Source organism: Triticum urartu, chromosome 2A (assembly GCF_056163025.1).
Source record: "Triticum urartu cultivar PI428250 chromosome 2A, HENAU_Tu73, whole genome shotgun sequence".
Classification (NCBI taxonomy): Eukaryota; Viridiplantae; Streptophyta; class Magnoliopsida; order Poales; family Poaceae; genus Triticum; species Triticum urartu.
In genome coordinates this window covers 564496419-564508651 of record NC_141874.1, presented here as the reverse complement: position 1 = coordinate 564508651, position 12233 = coordinate 564496419, and positions in this window count along the sequence as shown.

Here is a 12233-nt window from a genome sequence, read left to right as displayed (position 1 = left end):
GGTATGACGATTCATGAGCCTGAAGACTCATTGGTGACCCCGCGCGTGTTCCAGATGGATGACAAGGCCCAAGGCCCAGCAGGCCGGTTTATGTTAATGGTGGGCCGGTTTAAGAGGAAAGGCATGAGGAACATTTATCTTACAAGGAGTTAAGACCTGGACTTGTATCCGATTTGTATTAGAGGTAGACTAGTCCTAATCCTAATAGGACTCTACATGTAACCCGCCCCTCCAACATATATAAGGAGGGGCAGGGCTCCCCAAAAGGGGACAAGATTGACAAGTTCCACGAGTTGGACAAGTTAGGTTTAGACAATACCTCTCGAGATAGAGCAATCTTGTAACCGTGATCATCATCATCAATATCAATGAAGCAAGATGTAGGCTTTTACCTCCACCGTGAGGGGCCGGACCTGGGTAAAACATCGCGTCTCTCGTCCCACTCAACCCCTCTCAAGCTACCACATAGATGTGTTGGCCTCGCGACTAAAGTCCTGACACTAAGGACATCTGCTGTGACAAATCCACGACACGTGCCGTCCCAGCAATACATGGTGCCATCTGCTTTGTTGATCGCGTAGATGATGCCATTGTGTTCAATAGCATCACAGAAGTGTGTATCAGCTTTGACTATGATCCACTATGAGCCGAGTTGTCTCCAGCTAAAGAAGGCACCGGCGTAAAGATAGGCGAGTCCACGGTCGAACAAGGCAGTTAGCTTGAAGTCTGCATAATTTGCATGTCGTGTGGGCACTTGGAAGATTACAATCTTCTGCAAAACAAGGTCCGTCCAACTGACGTAGTAATCTAGATGACTTGGACCGCGATGGTAATACTCTATATAATCCAACGGAGGAAGGATAATCTCATGGGAGGTCTGGAAGTTCACGAGCACCAACTTTTTACCGTCTTCTCTGAAGGCAGCCATCCAGTGGGAGTTCATGTCGACCCAGTACATACCTGCCAAGAAGTTTTGGGCGATGGTGATCGGATCGATGTCGAGGGAAATGATGTACGGCGACCCACTACATACCTGCAAAGAAGTTTCGGCTAATGGAGATCGGATTGAAGTCGAGGGGCATCATGCACGCCTCCGTATCATGGTGAGCCAATCTCGCAAGACCAGATAGCAGCAAGCAGGGTGTCTTGAAAAGCTTAGGCCTCGCTTCGACGATGGCCGTGTGCATGTCCCTCGAGCATGCAGCCAGCCGCAGGGCGCTCAACATATCCATACATGGACAACAGAGGTCGAGGATGTCACTGGGGAGATTGCTCCAATCGCGGCTCATATGGATGCTGCGCGGTTCGTGTTTGGCCATGGTGGAGTTTGAAAGAGGGATTGATTTACGGGGGAGAAGGATGTCAGTGCTGGAGCGGCTAGCGAGGGAATAGTGGTACTAGGGGAGGCGAGTGAGGCGACGGTACACGAGGGCATAGTGAGATGGAGACGAAGAAGGAGATGGAGATGGAGTGGTGCTATGGGAGCGGAGATGGAGACGAGGTGAGGCGCCAATGTGCTGTACAGCGGCGGTGAAAGACTGCACTGTGCACAGGGTGAGGCTGACTTTGGTAACCCGAACACGCCACCTGGGCTAGTGTCAGGCGCAGGGTGTTGTCACTTCACTATGAGGACCGGATGAATAGTATTTTGACCATCAAGTGTACCACAGTTGTACTACTACTACTACTACTCCTAGTAGGTACATGAGTACTCCAGTATTGTATAGCGTAAATAGGTCTCCCGTGCTAGCATGCCTGTTCACTTCATCATTCAGGTATCATCCATATTGCGAGCAGAACCAAATTCTCGTGAATGCCCAATCAACGCTCTGCCGCGATGCATGCAGTGGTCGTTCTGGTGCATCAAGGATGGCATGCAGATCGTTCCACACTTGAGAAGAGGAAAAATGGAAAGGTAGAACGCGGGAGCAGAGGAAGAGAACGCTAGCTAACGAGGCTGGGAGGGGATCGAGCAGGAAGTTAATGCTCCACGCCTAAAGGTTTTGGGAAAACCTGATTTTCATAAGGTGACTTATACTCACCTAAACAGAGGAGTATTCCTTAACCAGAGAATGTTGTGTCTCCCACTCACGCGCTAAAAAAAACTACGACACATTTTTTTATCTGTTTGCATAGGTCCCACCTATCAGGAAGGATGGGCACGTACACGAACATGTATGACTCATCAGTCTACCCGCATAGCCTTTTCGTTTAGTCTACCTAGCCGTCTAATCAACTGCCTGCACGCCACTTCTCCCATTTACTTCTCCATCGGGAACCGATTCTCCTTGGCTTCTTCACCTCCCCTTCGTATTCATTTGCATCCAAACCCCACTATGTTCACATTGTTTTAACCTCTTTAAATAATCATCTACTACTTCAGTTAGACTAGCCATCTAATCCTAATTCTCCAAACCATAGCCCTCCGTTCCAGCGGTTCCAAATGGCGATAGAGACCGAGATGCAGGTTTTTAGCGTCCAACATGTCCTCGTTGAAGGCTCGATGCGCATAGTTGCCACCGTCACCGCCCACCCAAGGGTTGTTCGGCAGTGGATCAACAATGTATCCAACTCCCTTGAAAAGGTAGAGACGAGGGTCATCGGTCTCGACGCAGAGTACACAGAGCATGCCCCTGGGAAGATCCAGCGTGTCGCCGTCCTTCGGCTGTGCTTCGAAGATGATGTTTTGGTGTACCACATCATACACTCGCCCTCCATGCCAAGTGAGCTTCACGATTTCTTGTCTCGGGAGGACGTATACTTCTGTGGGGCAGCCATCGAAGGGGACAAACAGAAGCTGGAGCCGTACAACCTTGATTTGAATAGCATCGCTGACCTACAAACCAGAATCAAAATTCCTGTAGAAGTTTGTGATAAACAGACACCATCCCTATTCGACGTAGCAAATTTTGTGCTCGGTACATATCTTCAGAAGGGTGAAGAGACAGTGTCATTAAGGTCATCTGGATGGGAGAATTATCCCTTGACGTACGAGCGGATAAAATATGCTGCCCTCGATGCCCATGTGAGTTTCGAGATAGCTGCAAGGTCCAAAGAGCTTGTTGCGAAGCCGTCTCCCACAGAGAATGAGAAGAAGAAGAAGAAGAAGAAGAAGAAGAAGAAGAAGAAGAAGAAGAAGAAGAAGAAGAAGAAGAAGAAGAAGAAGAAGAAGAAGAAGAAGAAGAAGAAGAAGAAGAAGAAGAAGAAGAAGAAAAGGCTGCACCAGCAGGAGGGCATTATGGATGGATGAACTATTTCCTCTCTTGTAAAAAAATTATTCCCTCTCGGTGTATATTGATATAGATGGACTATTTCGATGGTGTGCATGTCTTTGGAACAGAGTAGTAGTGTGGGTCCGCTTGACTATAAGGAACTATTTATCCGCATATATAGCTTTCTCTGCTACTCCTTCCAGTGATCGGTATGCAGTGCATGTGTCCGTAGACATGACAGCTTGTCCATGGAAGTTCAACTACGGCGACCATCATGTTTCATCTCGCGATTCCCACGACGCCTCTCAAACCCACGGCACCATGCCCCCCGACGTGCGCCTCACCCCTCTCGGCCGCACCGCCCCTCTGCCTTTGTATGCATGACATGTGGGCCACCTAAAATGCGGCGAGCATCAAGTTTCTACCACAGCCGCCCGTGATTCCCACGACGCCGCTCGAACCCATGAAACCATACGTCCCCCGACCTACGGCTCACCCCTCTTGGCCCCACTGCCCCTCTGCCTACGGGAGCATTACATGTGGACCAGTCACCTATCGGGTCCACATGTTATTGACTCAAAGGTAGGTGTAGTAAGGCGCTGAAGCTCAGTCCCAAGGGCCCTGAGAGGGAAATGTAACTCCTGCGCCAGGGCTTGTGGTGCTCCCGCAGCACGAACTCATGCCAAACTCGAGATTTGTTTCTTTACTATACATGCACGCAACGATTTAATGGACATTGTAATCTCAACATGTGATGGGGAGCTCTAAATTTGAATTTGAAACTTATAAAACGAAAAGATTCAAAACAAATAAACTGGGAGAGAGGGAGTATATCGTAGGATGTGTCCCATACAAAATAAGTCCCCTGGTTTGTCACCGTGAAGATGCGGTTAGAAAGGAGCACCGCGTCTTCCTACTCGTACGGCAACAAATCGGCCGCAGACAGCATGGTCCGCCTTTGACCGCCATGTGCAAGGTTCGTGCTATCTTATTCAATCTCATCGTGGTTCCATCGTACCAATTCATGCGGTGGCCCGTTGCATGGCTGATCCCAATGTTGGACAAAGGTTCTACGGGGACGGTTTCACTGTTGTAAATGTTGTGCAAATTGATGTTGGTACCCTCCCGTACATATGCAAGCCAATCTCCACTCGCACCGAGCCTAACCTGTGAAACAGTGGGCAGGGGGAGAATTAGGAAATGGACACGGAAGTAGTCTTTAGAATGCATTTACTACGTGATCAAACTCATTTTACCTGCTCATTGGAGGAAATCCGAGTGCCCCTCAACGTCGGCATCTCAAGGGGCGTCAACTTGCAACTACGACCACGCCGCGCTGGAGAGACCCCTAAGGAAACATCCTCGTGCGTTCCATGGAACATCAAGATGCATTTGTATGAGTAGTTTATCTTGTGAGAGAAAAGGATGAATGAGGGAAGGCCTCTAGAGATAGAGATGGACACTACTACTACCAATGTGCTGGCCCATGTGTTGCAATGGATCCAAAGTAGTAGAATAATACTTGTTCACGTGCTTGAAATATAAACACCCTAGTTTTGATATACATGTGTCAGCAGACATGACAGCTTGTCCATGGAAGTTGAACCACGGCGACCATCACATTTCTTGTTTCTACCACTAAGCCGCTGAAGTTCGGTCCCGTGGGCCCCGAGAGGGAAATGTAACTCCCGCGGCAGGCCTTGTGGTGCTCCCGTAGTACGAGCTCGTGCCAAAACTGGAATTTGTTTCTTACTACTACCAACTAGTACTAGTAAGGTACACGTGCATTGCATGCATGAGATTTTGGTGGTTTGTGCATTATGCTTCTACATGTGGATCTTTCTGGATTCTAACATGTGGCAAAATTTGGTGGAATGTAAGGTTAGGCAAGTTTGATTAACTTAGGTGAGCGTTTGATTCAAGCCACACCTTAGGCAAGCCACACTAAGGCCCCACATGACATACACACACAAAATGTGGCAAGATTCCCTTAGGCTTGCCAACTTGTTTCTCTCGTTTTGAAGAACTAATAACTTTGCCTAAGCTTAGTTGTGGCAAAGTTAGGGTCTGTTTGATTCAAAGGATTTTCATAGGATCTTTGAAGGATTAGAATCCTTAGGAATTTTTCCTACGTTGGCCGTTTGATTCATAGGATTGAATCATGTAGAATATTTTCCTAAGGATTCATTTGTACTACGTTTCACAGGAATTCTAACATGCACTCCAACCTCTTGAAAGAAATCCTTTGTTTTTCATGTGACACAATCAAAAAAACTAAAATCCTATAGAGATCCAATGAACATGCCATTCCAATCCCACTTTTTTCCTATTCCCATGTTTCTGCAATCCTATGAATCAAAGAGGCCCTTAGTCATGAATTAAGTTCAACCATGGAGTCTTCTAGATTATACATGTGGCAGAATCTGGTGGATGATATCCAGCGGCTAGTAGTGCTCGGATTTGCCATCTTTGTACCGTCGGATTGGCTTCATCCAACGACCAACTTTCAAAGTTTTTCACACACTATATAGGGGGTATAGATATAGATGTGCCGGTCCGTTGCAATGGATCCAAAGTATATATATATATATATATCTATTTAGTGGAGTGCACTCTAAACACATTATCTATTTATTTTTCTCTAACCTTCCATAGCCATGCAACCAAGCCACATAAGCTTCATGGGTGCCCCCCACATCATATTATTCATACTACATTGATTGAAAAAAGGATAAATCACCCAAAACAAGATCTTCCCATTTTTTCCTACGATGTTGTGCCGTGCACGTACCTACTAGTTGTATAGTGGTAGTACTAGTAATATAGTATTAGGAGTACAAACTTGGTACTAGTAGGAGTATTACTAGTACGGAATGCTCCTACTCTATCAACGAGCCCCGTCTGACACCAAATTTCTTGGCTTCCGTGCTACAGCTAGATCTTCCCCTCGTTTCTTTTTTCCAACCCGGCGGCGGGCGGGGTGTTGGTTTGCTCAACGGCAGTCCCACATGAAAGTGAAAATGCTAGGCAACACACCTTCCCTAAGCCATGTGTCATGCCGGACGGGCCGTGTTGTACTCCCGATTCCCGGGCGTGTGGGGGTGCGACACGAACGCGGCAGGCCTTTTCCTTTTACCAGCAATGTGCTCATGCGTTGCGACGGATCCAAAGTAGTAGAATATTAGTATTTGTTCACAAACTTGAAAGAAATCACTATTGTTTTGATATACTCCTAATATATTACTCCCTCCGTACCTAAATATTTGTGTTTTTTGAGATTCCAAATGGACTATCACATACGGATTATATAGACATATTCTAGTGTTTCTAGCAAGATGCCCGCGCGTTGCCCGAAGCTGATGGAAAAGGTAAGAACAACTTATAAATTGACGGATGGAGTACTAGTTACAGTGATGCATATAATTAAGCAAAGGGATCGCACATGTCGGTATTGACTAGAACGAGAATGCAACAGCACAATAAGAATTAAGGCCACGATGATGCGATCGCAGTGGTGGTTACAGAAGGCAAGAATAAAGATGGATCCACGAACGTACGACCTCCTCCTCCACAACTTAGTGCGCCGGGCCACCGACCGGCGGCTAAGGAGCGGTGGCTTTTGTAGCGAGGTTGAGGTGCTTCTCAGCAAAGGCATCCAAGGCTTCCAGCCGGTTGAGGAAGGCCAATGTTGTAGCATCCTCACTGGCCTTGTAGATACTTATGTACACGATTTCCTCGTACATGTGGATGTGTAGGTCGACGAATTCTTGCAGGGCGAGGCGCCTCGCGGCGAACGCGACCTCCAGGTGGACATTCTTCGTGGCGTCGGCGGGCAGTCGCAGGGCCACCAGTGCTTGAAACAGGTTCCGGCCATGGAGGCCTATTAGGGTGGCAGGCAATGAGGAGCCCGGGCGCGCGGGCTGGAGGAGTACGGCGATGTCGTCCGTGAGCTTCTTGAGGATGGTGAACTTGTTGCTGGTGGCGACGATCATCTGGTCCAACTGAGAGTCGTAGTTGGCATCGAAGGTGGCCATCCACCAGCCGGTCTCCAACACCGTCTGGAGACGATCCTCAGTGCAGCCGCTGGCCGCTCACGAGCATCGCCGCCATGGGTCTGGAGTGAGCTCTTTTGCGCTTAGTGTAGGTGCTTAGGCAAATGCTTAGGTGTGTACGATGTGGTAGATGCATTGGAATGGAGGGGCGCCTTTATATGAGGGCAATGAGGGCAAACTGCGTTGCACTCACATCGTGCAGCCTCTTTTCCCGGACCTCCTCCCATTACTTCCCTCAAGCATTAATTGAAGAAGGATGCATTGGCCGTTCAACATATCGGGAACCGCTACTCCCTCCCTCGTCTGCATTAAAGCTGTATCGGGAACTGCGCCGCCCGCTGTCAAATCGAATACTCCCTCCGTCTAGGTGAGTATTAAGTCATCTTATGAAAACCAAATAGTAAACACATAGGCATGGTGCATTAACTCTCACGTTGTTTCTTATTTTTTGACATAAATAGAGGAATCAACCAAGAAGAGATGTGGGGCTTGTATGCTTTTAATGACTTGAGACTATCAAACATGACATGTAGTGGTCAGTTCGTTGCACAAGAACAAATACAACCCACGTCAGCACACATGCATCTTATATAGCATCACATCCAATGGCTATAAAAGATGAATGAGACCAAATTATATCTCATCTAGATGAGTTCTAGCAAAACTGTATTAATAATACTTAGTACTCCTGCGCCATGTATCATATATTAGTATCATGTAGTACTTTATTTATTTATGAGGTATCCAGATGGCACTGCACCGCCAAGAAAAGAGGGTAACATCAAAATTATGGACTACTTTTTTGAGTATGTTGGTAAGGTCCGGTCATAGTCACTTGTTGAAATCTCTAAAAAGACAAATACTCCCTCCGTCCGGAAATACTTGTCATCAAAATGGATAAAAGGAAATATATCTAGACGTATTTTAGTTTTAGATACATCTCTTTTTATCCATTTTGATGACAAGTATTTTCGGACGGAGGGAGTAGAAAACAGAGTTGGTGATGATGGTGTGCGTGCCATCCTGCAATATAGGCCGTCGGATTTATATCTAACGGATAGGAAAGAAACTATGGCAATTTTGCAAAAATATACCCACACGTCTCTCCACGTTTGCAAATAAGGCCTTCCCTCATTCAACCTTTTCTCTCACAAGATAAACTACTCATACAAATGGATCTTGATGTTCCATGCAACGCACGGGCAGCTAGCTTATTTCTTTTAAAATAGTTGCTGCGATAATTGGGTTGAAGTGATATATTTTATGTCTGCCCCGAATGATTTCAGATTCAGTAGTAGTAACAAAGAAAAGGTTGCCTTGTTAATTAACAGAAAACAGGTTGAAAACTATCACATGAGGCTGGTAAAAACAAGGCACACCGGGTTCAGCGTCATCGTCACTACAGCTGTGCACGCGCGAGAAGTCTACATATAGAGGGGGCTACCGAGCGAGGCACTGAGACACAATGTTTGAGAGAGAAACCAATTGACAGATTATGATCAGATCGAGTTGTGACCCTTCTATTGTCATTGTTGGGGGGAGAGAAAGATGTATCGAGAGTGTGCACGGTAGGCACAGAGGCACAACTAGCGAGTGTGTGTGTGTGTGTGTGTTTGAAAGAGGAGTAGATAGATTATTATCAGATCGATGTGCCACCCTACTCCTTCGCTGCTGGGTAGTGTGTGTGTATGTTTGAGAGAGAAGCCAGTCGATAGATTAGTATCAAGATCGAGGTGTGTGGGGGGGGGGGGCAGTGACACTCACATATCTCTACTCTTATAAAAAACAGAGTTGGTGATGATGGTGTTCCTGCCATCCTGCAATATAGGCCATCCAATTTATATCCGACGGACAGGAAGGAAACTATGGCAATTTTGCAAAAAGATACCCATACCCCTCTCCGCATTTGCAAATAAGGCATTCCCTCGTTCATCCTTTTCTCCCACAAGATAAACTTCTCATACAAATGCATCTTGATGTTCCGTGCAACGCATGGGCATCTTGCTAGTAGGGAGAAGAAGTTTGTGTGACACATATCTAGCTATATTAAGGGATAGGTAGATAGCATATGTGTGAGAGACATTAGTGGCTGTGGGTGGGCGGAATTAAAGGGGTGGGCATGTTAGACATAGAGAGTGTGTGTGTTTCTGTGTGAGAGACTTGTAGGATGGGGTAGAAAGACGAATTTAACCCTGACGGAGGGAGAGAAATACACGAAGTGCGTGTGTGTGATTCCGATGCCCACAGGGAAATGAGATATGTATGCGTGTGAGAGAGATTGCACAATTCATTCACGTATCACTATCTAGCGATCGTGGACGTGCATCGCTTGAACATAAGTCAATATCTACTTCGTATTGTGGCCAAAGGTACAATATCGATTCAACGCTATAAAGATTGGACACTCACATATCACATTTTTTTTCTATTTAAATAAGCCTTTTTAGTTGTGCATGCCAAAGTTACAGTGATGTTTCTTCAAACAACCAATGTAGCTATCATGAACATGCACCATTGTTACTCTTGCATTCAAATTCATTAGTCTTGGATGATTTAAGTTTCTATTTTGAAGTAATATATGTAATATTCATATATGAATTCAACGGGTACGCAATTTATGAAATGGAGGCTATGTAATCATATGAGGTAACACTTTTAAGTAGCTGACTACAATATCCATTTCTTTTTGTGCGCCTCTACACTAACACGTCAATGCATTATGTTTAAAGTAAATAACCAATGGCACTAAATTATCTATTTACACAAGAAATACATAGGCTGAGCGTTTGATCCCTTTTTGTGAACGCGCCACTACACCCGTACGATTGGCCGCGCCCGAGTGAACGTCCAAGTTATCGGCGCATCATCCCGAGTTATTTTTTTTCTGGGGTGGACTTCATGCCAGTTATTAACTGCTGACGCGTGCCCCGTGTACACAGTCTAGCATGACCTTCCCGCTAGCACGGTCCAAAATTAGTTGAAACTGGATACGAACGATCCCGTGGGCGGCAAAATCTCCGGCCTCCTTCTAAAATTTCCGCCACCTTAGTCTTTAGCATACGAAATCCCCCTTTTGTCCTTGGTGCACGGAGACCAACAGTTACAATACTGCCCTCATCTACATGATAGGTCGGGGCTGCTTTGGTAACTTCCGGTTCCCCCACTACACGGCACCCCCATTTCCTCTCCCCCTCCCGCAAAAATGACTAACTCCACAGCACCAGAGCATCTTACATCACGCCATCCGTACTTCATCGCCCTTTCTCCCCCCCCCCCTCTCGAAAACCTACACTGCTCATCCACCGGTGTACCATAGCCCATTCACTGCCAGCGGCGTCCACCTCGCCGGATCTGCTTCTGCGGCCGCATCTACCCCTCCCACCTCCCCTAGAAACAAGAAGACTGCTCATCCACCACTGTACCACAGCCCATTCAGTGTCGGCCTTGTCCACGACGTCGGATCTGCTTCGCCGGTAATCTTGTCAACCGCCGCGCATCTGCAGCGGCTCATTCGTACTCCCCACCGGAGACGCTTCGTCCACACACCCCGGAGCCGCCCCACCGACGCCCCCGTCGACGGCCTCTGATCCTCTTCGCCGACACCTTCCTCAACCCTACCGGAGCCGCTTCGCCGACACCTTCCTCAACCCTACCAGAGTAGCTTCGCCTATACCATTCTCAACCCTACCGGGGCCGCTTTGCCAACTCACAAGTCTACGGCCTCAGATCCGCTTCCTCGCACCCTCATCCAACCTACCGGAGCAGCTTCTGATGCCCCATCCACGGCCGCAGATCCGCATCGTCGACACCACCCTTAACCCAACCACCGGAGCAGCTTCTGACGCCCCGTCCACGGTCGCAGATCCGCATCGTTGACACCATCCTTAACCCAACCACCAGAGCAGCTTCACCTACGCCCTCGTCCACGGCCATAGATCCTCTTTGCCCACACCGTAGTCCACCCTACCGGAGCCGCTCCACAAACACCCTACTCGACGGTTCTAGATCTCCTTACCGGACCCCGACAGCCAGCGCAGCGTCATCACCCTCGACTTTTCTAACCTGATTCCCACAGTCTAGAGAGATGCCAAGCACCCGCCACGGCCTAGGTACTTGTCACCTTTAAACCCGTCCAGCATCACCTGCCCAATGTACTTCAAATATACTAACCGGTCGCTGTTACCTATTATGCAGCTGGCAAAAACTACAAGGACAATGTTTCTTCTGGATCTAACAGCTTGGCCAACCAAGATCCTGGACTGAGGCATTGCTATGATCTTGTAAGCGTGTCTCTCTCTCTTGTATTGTTCTGTGCCTGCCAGCGTGCTTTGCTAGGATTTTCGACCAGTAATCCCTTTATGCAGACAATGATTTCAACTACTGGCTGCTAAATTAGATATGTAGATGTGATACATGATACTGCCTCGTACCTCCGTTCCTAAATATAAGTCTTTCTAGAGATTCCACTATAGGCTACATACGGAGCAAAATGAGTGAATCTACACTCGAAAATGCATCTATATACATCTGTATGTGGTCCATACTGGAATTTCTACAAAGACATATATTTAGGAATAGGGGCAGTACATTACACAAAATCATAGGTGGCATGTAGGAATTCCAGTGCACTACATTAGGCTCCCTTAGAGTGCCTGCTAGTCCAGCATACAGAGTCATGGCTAGTTTATGGTACGCACACAATCGTTAATTGGTGGTTTAAATATGCGCAAGGGATATTGAAAGGATCGATATGGTTGACTAGAGGGGGGTGAATAGGCAACTGACAATTTTTAGCTTTTCTTTAACAATTTAAACTTTGCATCAAAGTAGGTTGTCTAGATATGCAACTAGGTGAGCAACCTATATGATGCAACAAGGATAGGAACACAAGCAAGCAAGAGATATGACACAAATAAGCTTGCATAAGTAAAGGCACGAGATAACCAAGAGTGGAGATGGTGGAGACGAG